We start from the raw sequence: 16,204 nt of genomic DNA, 5'->3' as shown, positions 1-16,204 counted from the left end.
TCTAGCTAGGGGGCCCCGAAAAATTAATGCCAAACTAAGGGCCCAAAGACTCATCCAGTCTTTGGACTCACTGGAGGTGTCAAATAATAATAATAATAATAATAATAATAATAATAATAATAATAATAATAATAATATGAGGAAGAGGCCAGGAGCACTCTAGCGGCTCGTGAAAAGTGTAAGTACGGTCCTGCGTAGAGTTTTTTTTTTTTTTAAATACATGACTGAGTTTTTAAATTATGTTTAAGTTAATTTGTTATTCTCATAATTCTGAAAGATTTCATAGCATAATAACATTATTATGCAGTTGTAAATACTATTGTTGGTTTGGTTGGACAAGTATATAACGTCTAAGCTTTCCAATACAGGAACATGAATGATTGTTTAAGCCATTGAGGTCTAAAATGGCTTGAAATAGTTTATTTGGATTTTTAGCGTAAATTAAGGCTACGTGATCAGTTAGTTAACAGCATCAAAAAGCTGGCATACTTCTCGCAGCTTTTTGTGTTTTGCGCGATGGGAAACCTGAGTTTGGTGAGGAAAAACAGTTCCAGTTTTGTGGTTTGGATTATCTTATATATATATTAAAAACAAAAAAAACCTATCCAATTGATTTCGTTATATGCAATAAGGCTATTGCTTTGAGGCTTCCCCGAATCACCCTTTCATCCCAAAATATACCACATGATCGACATATTTGGATCCCGTCATACTTCACTTAAGGATATAAGAACTCTTACTCTTATAGCCGCTAAAATTAGGAATTTGTTTCACTTCTATCCACCTTTTAATCAAAGTAACTATTTTGTTTGTGATATCACACATGAAGGCGACCTATGTTTAAACACGAACACCAGAGTAGTAGATCAAAGAGATTTTGCAGTTTCAGCTCATAATAACTCAACTAACAGTGATCTTCATCGATTAAACCGATTTTTAATTTCTAGATTCAAATTAAAAACCAAAAAGCAATGTGGTATGGGATATGCACCCACAGACTATTGTTCACAAAGTGGTAATTTACTCATTCATTGGTAATTCACGACACAGGATACTGAAAGTGAGTGTTCTCCACCATTTGAGCTAGTTTTTAATTTGTTTAAACTAATAAAGATAAAGTTTTGTCCTTTTTTTATATAAAATGTTTAGTTACTTTTATCTCTAAGCTTGCTCTTCACGAGCATTTTTAGACTTAAATCCAAATCACTATACCACTACATAAAAAAAAAAAAACATCTTTCGTTCTCAATTGAAAAGTAATAATTAGTTAAACCACATTAACTAAACTTATTTCAACCTAGCGAAAAATTAAAATTAAACACTAGTAAAATTTTAAATTGCTTACTTGGATTACTTTCTTTCTGATGATAACGAAGACAATGACTCTTCTCTAAGACGACTATTAATAATCGGTCATCATCATTTTCGCACCAAGAGTTAAATATGATTCAAAAAATGAAGAAATGAAAATATAACTTTATAGATAACTCGGTGATTGTAAAGAACAGTGTGTTGCACATATTTTGACTTATTTTGCTTATGATGTTTAATTTAATCCTCCTTGTCTTCTGATTCGTATTTAGAGGAGTGCGCCACGAACTTAAGGATTCTTCAATGCAATCGCAATCTCTTCTAATAATTATCAAAACCTACTTCTTTACACGATTTCTAATTCACTACATTATTATTATAATTTCTAAATATTCGCTCCTCCTCATTTTTTTTTTTTTTTTTAACTGGCTTGCAATTTTGAAATAGGACCTGACTAGCTACTTTTTTTTAGGAATTGTCATCAAGTTATTCTGCGCAGGAATATTTTTAGAGATCTGCTGTAAGACTGAATTCATCTTCAAAAGTGAACCGGTTTTTCACCAGTCAGAACAAATATCTTAACGCCGTTTCACTGCAAAAATTCGTGTTTTGTCGCAAGCACTGCCGTAACACAACAAGGCATGTTAATTATAATAAATTTTTAATAAAATACTGCACAAAAATTCCTGAGATACTTCTAAGTAGAGGCAAAACATGAGAAGATTCCAAGCTGACAAAAACTTTACATTTGAAAATACTATCCCGAAATCAATTAAAAGCTGACGGCAGTGAATTCAGCTGCTTCTTGATAATTTTCCCATTAAATACGCCAAGGCATTTTAGAAAGTTGGGGAAAGATCGTTGGAAGTTGAGATATATTTCATAATTACTTAAAATAATTCTAATGTCCTAGTTATCACGCTTTTTTTTTTTTTTTTTTTTGCAACGCGTTTGTTGTTGTCATCATGTACACTTTACTTTGTACTTTACACCTTACTTTGGGAATTGTAATTTACTTTACACTGTATTTTAATTTGTTCACTTTATATTGCAAACTTTACTTTTAAGTAGAACTGCACCTATTATAAGTAAATGTGAAACTGAATTCGTGACATTTGTTCTAATAACTTTGTTTAAATAATAAAAACTTGCTCTAATAACTTGAATTTAAAGAGAATGGGGCTATTTTTTTACACAATGTGTCTTAGATATTTTTAAGAGTTGAAATTTATTAATACTCAATTGTTTTCTTCGTAGAAACAAGGATATCAGTGCTTGCTACTAAATAACGCATTGAAATGAAAATTATATATTTTTGAGATAACTGTCATAACTGCATATCATCTTCAATTTTCTTTCAAGAAATGCACCAGAGGAATAAAAAAAAAATAATAAAGAATAAAAAAACAAACGTACAATATGTTTATACACTACATATCACATCGTCTATTTCCTACACAACCAGCAATGAAAAATGGCGTATCCGGTAATCGCATCTGAACGGTAACCATGGAAACGGAGAAACTAGAAAAATGGTCATATCACAAAATTTATGATAGTTTGCTTTGTGGATCAGGGAGGGCGATTCCTTTCAGATGTGACTTTTATTTACTTTCTGAGAGAAGTGACCATTGTGGAGTATGGGGAACGGACACTGAGATGCGACAACAGTGGCCAGCTGTGCTTTTAGTTAAAAACTGTCGTTTCTTTTCCGTGTATGCTGAAATGACAGTGGCTTTTGCTAAAGGAAGTGATTTACAGTTTTATGCTCCTTTAACTAAATGGACTTCACAGATAAACAAAATGTGAATTTTAATGCTATTTCGAAAAATAAACGCTTTCTTTCTATTAATGACACCTGCATTTTTTTTCTTTTTCTTTCTTTCTTTCTTTTTTTTTTTTTTTTGGAGGAAGTGTAGAAATTATGATGACGTTGGATCCAAATCAATCCCGAATCGTACATATTTTGGAAAACGATCACATACATAATGAATACCGTATTTGTCATCATTTCAATGCCTAAAATTCTTGTGGAATTTCTTTTTTTTATTTCCCACTGTTCAACTGAAAAGCTTGCCTCACGTCATTAAATTAATTAATAGAAAGAATTAATTTCAAATTAGTGATCACTGCCATATCATTTAGATACTAACTATTCATTAAGATTATCAGTTGTTATTAATAAGTTAGCGATCCCATGAAATAATCACTGATTGAGATATCACATATATAGAACTGACACATGGCAACAGGTTTCGTTGACAATCGTTCGCAATTCTAAGATCCATTTAGTGTATGATTCAAGCATTCATATTGTCTTTCCCATAAAGCTTGATATGTAATTAATTCCGAAACAACCATAAATATAAGAAATAATTTAATATATTTGCATTTTATGATTTCAAGTAACAAGAATGTATATACTAAAATTAAACCAAGAAAAATTAATAATAAGCATATCCTAATGAGTTGGATTTTCAGTTAAGTTTAGAATTTGAAGGAAAGGTTTACAGCCCAACTTCACCTTTTCATTCTTCGTTAACAGACGTACACTGAGGCAAGTGCACGTCTGTTAATAGAGTCTGGCAGGAATGCTTGCTTTGAAGGATGAAAAACACGAGTTTCCTGGAGGAATATTTAAAAAATTTTTAGATGTAAAAATAACGGTAGGTTTATACATGAAATTCATTTTATTTATTGGAATTGTTTATAAAGATTTCGATTCTGGTCATCGACTATATATATATATATATATATATAGGCCAGTTTCAAGTGTATCCTAGATCGATCTTTGGCACAGGTAAGTAGGAGTTTCTCTTCAAAGAAAGTCCAGTTTTTAACTCCATAATTCAGAAAAATCGACCTTAGAACACACACACATCCACTCACTCAGATAAAACACCTACAAATAAATATTACTTAAGATAAGCAACATCGCTTTCTCTCTCATGCTGCTGATATACACTGAACTGTGGCGACGTTGAATGGTAGAGATCGAAAGGCCCACTCAAAAAGGAAAACTATCTATCTATCTATCTCTCCTTCTCATCCAGGACGGGTTGAGTCCCCTCCTAATGAGGGGTTTCTGGCGTATTAATGCAGGCGGTTCGCCACTCCTCTGCTGCATCCCATAAAGGCGATATTCATGACTGTAATCCGCGTGTGTTCACCGTGCCGGTTTGCCTGCTTGCGGGATGAAAAACCCCAGATAAACTGGAGGAAAAACCCTGCTGTCCACGCCCAAGACCGGCAACTTGGCTAGGGCTGAGGAAGATCCTTCAGCTCCTCACGTGGACGACGGGAATCGAACCTAGGACACTCCTTCCCCAAGCATATGGTTGCGAAGCGCATACCCACTAGGCTAACCACGCGGACAAAAGGAAAACTATGAAATACAATTAAAGATATGACAAAAATGGTTAGATTTCGTCTTAGATTAAGGTGATAAAAATAATGAATTTCATTGCCCAGTGCGAAATTACTACCCTGCTTACTGGAGACCTCAAGTGACTTGAAAAAGTTACAGATCAGAGATTCTAGATAATCTCCTTAATCCATTCATGGCTCTAATGAAAGATAGATCTATGTGAATGGTATTCGCATAATAAATAAATAAATATACACAAACAAAGAAACAAATAAATAAATAAAAAGTTAGCGAATCTCACAAAAATTAAGCTCAACAACGCTATCGCGTATCAGTCACTAAGGGATGGAAAATTCGCAATTAACAAATAATAAAATTAATTTATAATGAAAAGACATCCCGACTGAAAACTCAGAATTTGGTTAGTCAATGAAACTAAAGTTGGTAACATTCTTTAAAATGTGGGATCGACAATTCAAATTCAATTTTTGGATTATTTTTCACATGCTTGATTACGCAATGCAATCAGTCTTGATGATTACCAGAAAGTTTTGATAATATTGTGTTATACGAACGAAGTAGTTTCACTTTTTTTTTTTTTCTACTGTTGACAGGATCCAATTAGAAATTCAAAGAGTTTCATGCCGAATATAGTAAATATATATATAAAGTTCGGCGAGTCCAAGCGTAAGCAAATTCCTGGATAGTGTTACAACTGGCCCTTTAGGGAGTGCAACACTGAGGCAGCTCATAGTAAGGGTGGAGCCAGCTCCGATCACTATTCTTGATAGTTCCCCATAATGTGAAACCCAGCTCCTAGGAGCTGTATTTACTGTTCTACATTATGAGTGAGAGATGGTCACTACTCAGACCGGTTTCAACCTTATGTATAGGTGAAGCAGGCTCTAAAAATAAGACGATCCCGAAAGATCGCCCAACTCAGCGTTGTTCCACTCGATAACAGGCTCACCCCGTCACCGAGAAGAACTTCTCAGCATTGGCTCTACCCAGTGGCAGGCTCACCCCACCACCAAGCAGAGCCCTAATCTCAGCGGTGGCCCCACTCAGAGACAGGCAAAAACCTACCTCCAAGTGGAGCCTCTCAAAGCCAGATCCGCCCTGCACCGGTTTCCACCCTCATTGTGGTCTCATCAGTGAGTAGGTAGACCTAGAAATACCAAGTTTGTAGCAAACAGAACTTACATATACCCTACTATGAGAATTGCCAAGAAGGTGTCCTAATAAATTATTAATTATATGAAGAGCCAAAGGCTTCAATTCGGCCACATAAACTTATTTAAGTTAAGGGATATTACATCCCATATTGTTTCATAGCCGAATAAGAAACTCAAAGAGTTTCATTCTGAATATAGTAAATATATAAAGTTCGGCGAGTCCAAGCGTAAGCAAATACCTGGATAGTGTTACAACTGACCCTTTAGGGAGTGCAACACTGAGGCAATGGGATGGGATGTAATACCCTTAACTTAAATAAGTTTATGTCGCCGAATTGAAGCCTTTGGATCTTCATATAATTAATAATTTATTAGGACACCTTCTTGGCAATTCTCATAGTAGGGTATATGTAAGTTCTGTTTGCTACAAACTTGGTATTTCTAGGTCTACCTACTCACTGATGAGACCTCAATAAAGGTTGAAACCGGTCTGGGTAGTGACCTTCTCTCACTCATAATGTAGAACAGTAATACAGCTCCTAGGAGCTGGGTTTCACATTATGGGGAAATATCAAAAATATTGATCGGAGCTTGCTCCACCCTTACCATGAGTTGCCTCAGTGTTGCACTCCCTAAAGGGTCAGTTGTAACACTATCCAGGTATTTGCTTACGCTTGGACTCGCCGAACTTTATATATTTACTATATTCGGCATGAAACTCTTTGAGTTTCTTATTTGGCTATGAAACAATATGGGATGTAATATCCCTTAACTTAAATAAGTTTATGTTGTCGAATTGAAGCCTTTGGCTCTTCATATAATTAATAATTTATTAGGACACCTTATCAGATGTTTTTTGTGCACTTCACTTGTTGCAAATTGGCAACTTAAAAAAAAATTAAATTTTGGCATTTCTAAAACTCTCAAAAATATTAAATACTAAAATAATAAACTGGTACTTTTTTACATGGCTCATTATTTCTGGCTTTCAGCTCCGTGGTCCAAAATTACTACTAAATTCTCTAGGCGGCAGTTTTTTTTTTTTTTTTTCTTCCGAACAGTTTATGGCGAAATGTTTATTTCTGTGAACAACATCTATGAATAACACTTATTACTGAGTTTATAGATACAGTATATAACTTCTGCTAAACGAGTGACTCCCCCAAAGGTTTTAATTGGTATCATTTGTTAACTGTCAGTCTAGCAGTTTATATATTCTATGAATATCAGCCTTTTGAAGTAGCAACTAATAAGCGTCTGAAAATACTAGAATACCTCACATGATATGAGACAAGGATAACGCACCTTTACTTGAATAAAGACACTTTGCATCCCAAAAGGGATTTGAGCCCAGTTCTTTCCACGCAGAAAGTTGGTGACTGAGCTGCGGGATTCACTCAATTTTAAATTGCGTATTTCTATATATGCAGCACTCAGTCCTAAAAATAAAATTTCAGTGGCATCGGATCGATATTCACGTATTTCTTAAGTTCGCAATCCTTTATGATCGTTAGTCTTTAAAACGGAGACTATTTGCAGTTTGTGTGTTATTTTCACATATTTCAGAAAAGGCTTCCGAAATAAAAAGAGGAAGGGGAACCAGGACATTCTTTTCTATGGGAAGAATGTATGGTCTTGGTAGGTACTGTGAATTCGGTAAACAGAAATAAATAAATTCAGCTCTTCGAAGAAGAAGTCTCATCTTTAACCACACCGTACCCTCTTTATTGTATATGCATACAAGAGAAGTAGGAGTGAGGTCACAGATTTTCCGTAAAGCCTTCTGAATGAAGCCGCTAACGAGCCCTGACGTCACTCTTTGTAGTACTCATCGCATGAGGACTTTTGATCACCTAGGTTGAAGCTGACGCGTCTGTGAGACACCCATTCATCTTGAGTCGCTGTCATCTGCTGCGTGCCATCTCTTTGTTCCCAGATCTCTCCTCGTTATATGCGTTTTAAGAGTTTTCTTAAAATACAAAACCAGAACAGGTTTCTGTTGCTTTCATTCATGAATACGGCGCACATATTATATTGCTGCAGAATACAAAGAAGTAAACATATAGAGGTATATGTTTACTTCATTGTATTCTGCAGCAATATAATGTGTGCGCCGTATTCATGAATGAAAGCAACAGAAATCAGTTTTGGTATCTGAACTGGTTTCTGTGCAGTCAGTGTTAGCATTGATTGTACATAACAGTGATACACAGTGCGAAAATATAAATATAAAAGAAGAAGAAGAAGAAACCAATATTGAAGTTGGATATTCATTTCGCATAGTTCATTTGAACCATGTGAAACTAAATTGCGGCGGATTACTTTCAAATAAGATTCTTCTTATACACTGCTTACTACTTTTCGGAATAATTGCGTTAAGATTTTGATATTATCTAGTATATCACATTGTGAATCCTGCTCACGTAAACACTTATAACACATTTATTTGTATTAGTATTGTGGATGGGCTAAGGTTAGGTACTGTAATCTGGTTATTTTATTTTTATTTAGTATGATGATACAAATGTTTGGTCCCTTTTACGGGGAAGTACGGCACCATCTCAATTCCCCCCTAATTTTTTTTGGGGGGGGGATTGAACTTGAAGGAGTTTGAACAGCTCCATGTTTGGTCTCTAGAGCAGATTACCAGATTATCTATTTTTTTAGATAATCTGATATAATCTAGAGCCCAAACATGGAGCTGCTCAAACTCCTTCAAGCCTCCAAATAAGTAGGTTCTTATTTGGTGACCTCTCTCTCTCTCCCCCCCCCCCCTCTGCACGAAAAACAGTCATATACAGTACTACTTAAAGTCATTCGATTAGAATCCACACCTTGTTATTGAATAGTAGAAGCGCTATCCCCTATGCCAACGACTTAAGATACTAAAAGTCTGAAAATGAATACCTTAATATAATTATTCGGAAAGGAAGTAAGGGCTGCACTATTTTACCTGTAAGTTTTAGAAATCGGTATAACGGCATTTTTTCGTTCTCCTCCCCCCCGCCCCCTCAAATGTATGGCTCTCACACACAAGAAAAGTTTCACAAGAGCTATGGCACATCAGTGTCATATACAAATGATCGACATAGGAGGTTAGCTACACTGTCATAGCATCAATTTAGAGAAGGTTTTGACAATGTGGACTTATCTGATTACGATAAGCCATTGAATTTAACACAGTAAGGAACAGATGAAGAATATTTAGTCACCTGATTGGCGCAGTTGAAGAACGACGTGTATCTTTTGGTGTATCGAAATACATTAACTCAAATCCAGCCATTGATTTAAATGATGCTTACTTTTAGGCCAAAGTTTGGAAAACGATATAAAATTTCATTGAATTTGAATGAACTTTTGTCGTACTTGACTGATTTGCGAGCACTCAAAGCAACGGAGTCGACTTCCGTTTTTTTTTTTATTTTATTTTGCCAAAAAAAAAAGTTCGCAAAAAATCATACAACAAACTGCGAATAATAAAAATCAGAACTATAACAAGCAACGAATAAAAGTGTTCAGGATTTTGATGCAAAGAAAGGCTTAGACAGCATTACTTGAAATACTACCCCACCACCCAGAAACTTCGTATTCACTCACAGGCCGATAACTCTGATTATGCTGCAAATTTTAACCGATTGAAATATCACCAAGAAACGTTTTGGGCAAACTTCTTTTACATGTCTAAATAATGTTTAGTGTTTTAAGAGTGTTGCAGCCTAGTAAACAGTCATTAAAAGATAAATAATTTTTAAGTTCAAAGAATCATTTGCGATAGCGTATCTTTATAGTTAACACCACAGTTTTTTACGGTAAGAGAGATTGCGATCTAAATTCACAAGTTTCAGCTTCGAATATATTCATAAGAAACTGATTTTCGGATTTGCGTCATCTATAACAGTTGTTTCCAATCTTTCAGTACCCCTTTTAAAATTTTAGTAACCGGCGTATCTCTTCTCAGGCAATTGATGCATCTGTGTTCCATTAACAAATTCCTTAATCAACACGCCGTTTGCTTTGCTAGTTGACGGATGCCATTCAGAGCACTCAAATTATGCCACTCGATTTTTGAACCTGGGAGTAATGTGCGATTTCAACTCGGTATGTCCTCTCCTGAACTCTTTTTTTCTTGATTTTCTTGGCATATTTCCTTAGTTTCAAGATGTGCTTGATGTACACACACACACACATAGAAGCTGTTCTTTGAGTTTTGAAATTTATTTAATACAGGGAGATCGCAAAATGCAAGCCCGTACATGCACTACAAGAATCAATAACGCAGCCTTAAACTTCAAATAAAATGCCAAATGGCCCATCAAATTGTACTCTACTATGTCTAGTGGAGAAGCATATAAATACAGTATTGTTATCTAGAGGTCATTCTGGACATTTTTTAAACCACTTTGCATATTCTGATGTTTATCGACTGTCTCTAGGTTAAGGAGGGGGATGGCATTGCTTTCTCAACGACTTAACTACTAAAACGACTACACATTTTATGCATTCTGGGCGCGAGGTTATTAGAAATTTAAAATGGCGTGTTTGTTATTGGAAACATGATATTTTTAGACGATATCTTTCTGAATGAGAGAATGATATTTTGAACTCGGAAAAAATGTTGACGCCGTACTCGATCACCATGATAAACCCATTTCGTCACTGAACTGTGTGAAGAAACTCTTCCGTTACGATTCCCAAGCATTACTCCTTGTAACATGGAAATTTTTCAACGAAGTGACATCTGTTGCATCCTTGTGTACCAATGATGGTTAAACATCCGATGAAGCGAATTTTTGCCTCCAGAAGTTTCAAGCAACTTAAATTAGTTATACAGTTTGCTTTCGCGCAGTGAGAAAAAGAGAGAAAGAGAATACTGCGTCAATTGGCATCACAGGAATAATAATGTAACAATCAGAAGAATTTATTGTGAACAGGAAACAATGTAAAATCACCATTACGTGGGGCATTCCACAATGTAAAAAAATTACCGTACATTTTGTTTTCACGTTAAAAGTATAAATAAATATAATAATATCTTCTTTTACATATTGTTCAGTTTATAAATCGAACATGTGATTATATGACAAAGTTTATAAATAGAACAGTCTATCAAATAATGCAATATATATCGCTTTTGAAATAATGACTTTCGTTCTGATTTTTCAAACTCGGCTCATATTAAATTTCCGTCTAAAATTTAAAAAAAAAAAAAAAACTGAAATGGCGAAATAAGGCTTTCCCATTTACCTCTCAATTCCCTAAAAGACCAATATAAAATATGCTGATTATTATTTCAAGAAAATTATTATTTACATTTTTATGACACACCTGTTGAAACAGCGACTCCATATGTTTCCTTTATTTATTTATTTATTTTTAACCTTGCCCATAAAAGGTTGTAACTCTGTCATATACGGTATTTTAGGGCTGTGAATGGGCTAAGAGTTAGATAATCCCTAACCTTGTACTAGCAACCAAATATGAAGCGATTTTTTCCAAACCACTCTACTCCTTCTTCTAATGTACAATGCCCGCATCACCTTTTCAGTAACTTCCATTATGCAGTTACATAACGGAAGGTCATAGATAAACATTGAATTAACCGCTTTCTTATTTCCAGCCCTCTATCACAATCCTGCCTCATGTTATTTCTAAGAGTTAAGTTTTTAAGAACTTCTAATAGTTGTTTATCAGTATGCATTTAGACAATTTATACTAACTCGGCTTTCTCTTTGACCTGAAAATCTTAATTTTAGAGATCATGATGACCGCTGACTCAAATTTCCAACCAAAGAATAAGAATGTATATAAGAAAATCCCTTCAACTCTTTAAACGTGCTAGTTTATTGAGTACGGATAAAAATAAAATAAAATGACTATTTTCTGATAGTTTCAAGTACAAGAATCAGCAGTTCTATTCCAATACAGAGTCAAGAAAAATTTGGTATACCCACAAGAATTGATGTCGAAGTTGAAATGAATTCTATGTTAATTTACAAATATTTCTTTATTTTTATTTCAGCATTATAAAAGATAAGTGTAATAAATTAACTTGATGACGCAAGAAAAACTTGCATATTCTATAAAATATAATAAATAAATAAAATGTATAAGAAATTAAAAAAATAAATAAAATTCGTCTCCTAGATTGGAATGGAAAAAAAAATTAGACAGACATTTGCAAATCGTAAAGGACACTTTTACAGTGTTCACAGACTAATTAGTCATTCTATCTATAAATAGCCAGCCATAATTTATTTTACGCTCCTCTTTTTCTATATGAACGATTTATAAATTTATACTGGACATCTGCTTATGATTCATAACACTCATTGTAAAAGTCTATTGAAGTGTTCACCACGTGAAGCCACTCTTATCCTTGCCTAACGCTCACTCTCCATGAACCCAGAGCTTACAAGGTCTAATTGTGTTTCACCTTTGTCTCTCTGACAAGGTCGTGTTTGTACACCCAGTTGAGCGACATAGGAACAAGAGAGAGAGAGAGAGAGAGGTCTTGCCGAACCATTATGATAATAAGATATTGCCGCTCCATGACAGAGTTATCAGAATTTAAAATTAGCTGCAGCGTATACACCGCGCGCCTCAAAGAGGACTGTCTTGGACCACGAATACGGTAACACCTGCCGGCAAATGCAGTTCCAGTTTGTCGAATGTCACCCTGCAGGACAACATCAATGGATTTCAACGCCGTGACCCGATCACCTTCTGACACGTAACATTTGTGCTGCCTTCCCATCCATGCTTTGTCCGAGAGGCCTCCTAAGATACTTGCTCTTTACAACCGCTCTTTTCCCCTATTCAACGCTTCTCGCGTGTCGGTAAGGTACACGTGCTCATCATTAGCTATAATTAGGGATACGTGTCCTGTCAAATAAACCCACTCTCCTGCTTTGTGACTGATTAATCTAAAGGCCTCCAAATGAAATTAAACCTGTGATTGACACCTATATTTGCAGTCAGTCCCCTCTCGAACAATAGCGTGTGGACATTGCGTCACGGGCGGTACTCACTATGAATATTTTAGAGAAGTTGGGAGACTTTCTCTGTTTGAACTGAATTAATTTCACACTTACCATAATGAAATAGGAAATGGTAACATTTAGTGAAGTCGAGAATATCGTTATTGTAAATGAAGTGTATAAGCATTCATAGAACAAATGCACATTTGTATTGTAAGCATGTGTAATTTGTGATTTTGATAAATACATAACTAGTTCTCTATTTAAAGAATAGCACATATTAGATTTGTTTTGTCCGTCTCATCGCAAATAACAATTCCAAGCTAGCTGCATGGATTTTATTCAAATTTAATTTGCGGAGTTAAATAATAGTTTATGCTATACGTTGCATTTTTGATAGCTAGGCAGAGAAGCAGTTTTGACAGAAGACAACAGAGGTATACACAATCCCAATCGAGAAAGATATCGCCTTGAGTTCATTGTCGATTGTGTGTATTAGTAGATTTAACGATAATTTCAACCAAGAATGGTTTCTTTCTTAACCCGAAAAATTAATTCTCTTTGTTGAAAATGATACATCGAAACGCATATTTCATTTACTGTCCCTGAAGTGATCATGATTTCACTGTGTAATCGCCATCTCCCGGTCATTAAAAATCATCAAAAAAATCTGATAGGTCGAAAACATTCACATTTTTATATTTATAAATGAAAATATTATACTATTATTTCTAAAAACTATTTTTATACTTTGAGCTTTATTTTTAATTGTAATTCCTTTCTAAAATTTAAACTTTCAATGCGCCTGATAAGAACGTGTCTGATAGTGGCATTTTGCTATTCGTTTCCATAAAATATTTTATCTACAAAATCCACATATAGTACATTTGTTACCTGGATAGGTCTAACCTCATAGCTAACTCTGCATCATCTTGATGCAGAGATGCAAACCGGATGGGAAAGCTGGACAACAAATATGTAAATCATATTTTTAATAACCCATTCTTCGCATAGTCTTTACTTGTGGCAACACTAAACCTACACTCCCCTTCTTTATTTGACAAATCATATTATAATACTCAAACAATGCAAGCTTCTGCCATCTATAATCAAAATCTTACACACTGATTTCCATGATATCTTCCACAAGGGTGAGAGCAATCTTCCAATTTCAAATACTGTATATCAGGACAGTGTCTTATTTCTCGCAAGAAAGATCTCACTTCATCTCTCCTTATCTTTCATCATACCAAGATCTTCAGACAAGATCAGGTTTCTCTTTTTGGGCTGACTTGCACCTTTCCTGACGCAAACACATCTCATTCATAATCTATTTAGCCTCCGAAAACATGAGTGTCCAAGGCATTCCCTCTAATCTATGCAGATACTTCCCTTCTCCCCATCTAAATCCCAGTCATTCAAATTTACGTAATGTTCTCATATTTGGTATAGTGCAGAAAAAACAATCTGTTGCTATCTTCTCTCATATATTTCATTCACTTTCGTTGACGTTCTGTTTTTGCCTTATGCCTCATTTATATGTTTCATGGAAGTCGTTCTGCTGAGCTGGTTCTTATTATTCACCCCATCTACTTTCTTTAAGGAAATATTATATACATAATAACAGAAAATCAAAATTTATTCCTGTAAAATTAATAGAAATGTACTTGCTCTTTCTCTGATTAACAGGGGTTTTATAATTCTTTTTTTTTTAATAAAATAAAAAATAAAAATGAAGGAAAAATACTAAATAAAAACAAAAGAATGATAAAATAAAGTGCTTTAAGAATAAAAAAAACAATGAATACTCTAAATAACTTTAATTTGATTATTACTAGCATTAAATAATATTACTAAAACTAAATGATTAGCAAAATCTCCTATGACGATTTACCATAGGCGATTTCAGACAGAGATCCATTCATTGTGCGCCGAATTGAATATTAGTGTGTGTGTGTGTGTTTGTGTGTGTGTGTGTGTGTGTGAGAGAGAGAGAGAGAGAGAGAGAGAGAGAATGTACATTGAATAACACTGTTATAATATTGTTTTACGTAGCTAGAAAAGCTCCTTTTTTTTAACTGTACATTTTTAATCATCAGACCATTTAATAGTCTATTTATTACAGAAGTATAGCATAAAAGCCGAATAAAGTTACCTCTTACTTTGTTTTTACATTTGGATGTGACGTGTCATTTTTATTTTAGGTTATCATCAGATGAGATGATTTGCATTTTTCCCACTTTGCCACTGAATCTATCAAGTTGTAACATGAGAAGATGAAGTGACCTATAAGGTGACAGTGGCCTTGAACTGAGCATTAAGAACTCTTTTGCCACTTTCCGGTCCAAGAAAAGAGCCGCCCATTTCCTTCGCTGCACATTTTGAAACGATTTAACGGACCATACGACCGCTGCTCTTTTTTTGATAAAAAGTTTTAAACCACCCTTTCACCTTCCATGTACTTTGTATTTGGTATTTTGTGCAGCACATTATTTCTCGTTTCTAGCACTTTAAAAAAAATGTTCTATTTTATTTAAAATACAGCAATGCTGATAGTTTATTCCTTTTAGTCTTGGTGTCAGATGAGTGCATACATTCAATATCAAAAGAATGCAAGAGTATTTCTATGCATCTTTCAATGCATAGGGTCACTCCGATTCTGCAATGGCTTTATCCCTAAGCGTAGCTGCATAAGTAAGTTTTTAAACGGTTACTTTACTACATCGAAATAAAATTGAAGCAATTACTTCATTTGTTCAAATATTTATTGAAGTACGTATTAAGATGCGCAATTAAACTAATTTTAATAAAACATCTATTTTAGCTCTGTTTGCAGATTTTTTTTTGTACCACCTAGATAATTTTATTATTTATTACTCCTCGCAAAAAATCGTGAGAAGAATTGTTCTACTCGTTTGTGATTGTGTTTATTTTTTATTTTTTTTATTAGCGTTCATATGAAATCACTCCAATGCAAAATTTCCATCCACTGAAATCACCTAAAAAGTAGGGAAAATGGTTGTTCAGGATTTTTGAAATTACATGGCGCTAATTTCAAGTTTCGTGCTATAACATACTCAAGACAGCACAAAAACAAATACCGTTTAATACAAAGAATGGGGTAAAGTCGATTAATTCGCTGAAATTAATGTATATCAGTGTATTTCGAAACAATCCATATAACAGGATGATATAAACTTTAAACCATTATAAAATAAAAATATATCTCTATACAAGAAAATTAGAGACTGGACGATCATCATCTCTGATAACTCTTGTGGTATATGGTGAAAGAGAGAGAAGGAACAACTAGATCTTGGGGCACAGTCATTCATTATGTCTTATTATATGTTCGAGCCAGATAATGCCTTAAT

At 34.4% G+C, this 16,204-nt stretch overlaps 1 protein-coding gene across 1 annotated transcript in view; it reads right to left on the bottom strand.

Annotated features, from left to right (window-relative positions):
* LOC150104286 (wings apart-like protein homolog) overlaps positions 1 to 16,204 on the bottom strand; it is a 401,535-nt gene that overhangs the window by 320,251 nt on the left and 65,080 nt on the right. The gene's annotated exons all lie outside the window — the stretch shown is intronic.

Source organism: Typopeltis vanoorti, chromosome 8, assembly GCF_054136105.1.
Source record: "Typopeltis vanoorti isolate ZY-2024b chromosome 8, IOZ_Tvanoo_1.0, whole genome shotgun sequence".
NCBI classification, from domain to species: domain Eukaryota; kingdom Metazoa; phylum Arthropoda; class Arachnida; order Uropygi; family Thelyphonidae; genus Typopeltis; species Typopeltis vanoorti.
This window is presented reverse-complemented; position numbering and strand designations above follow the sequence as displayed.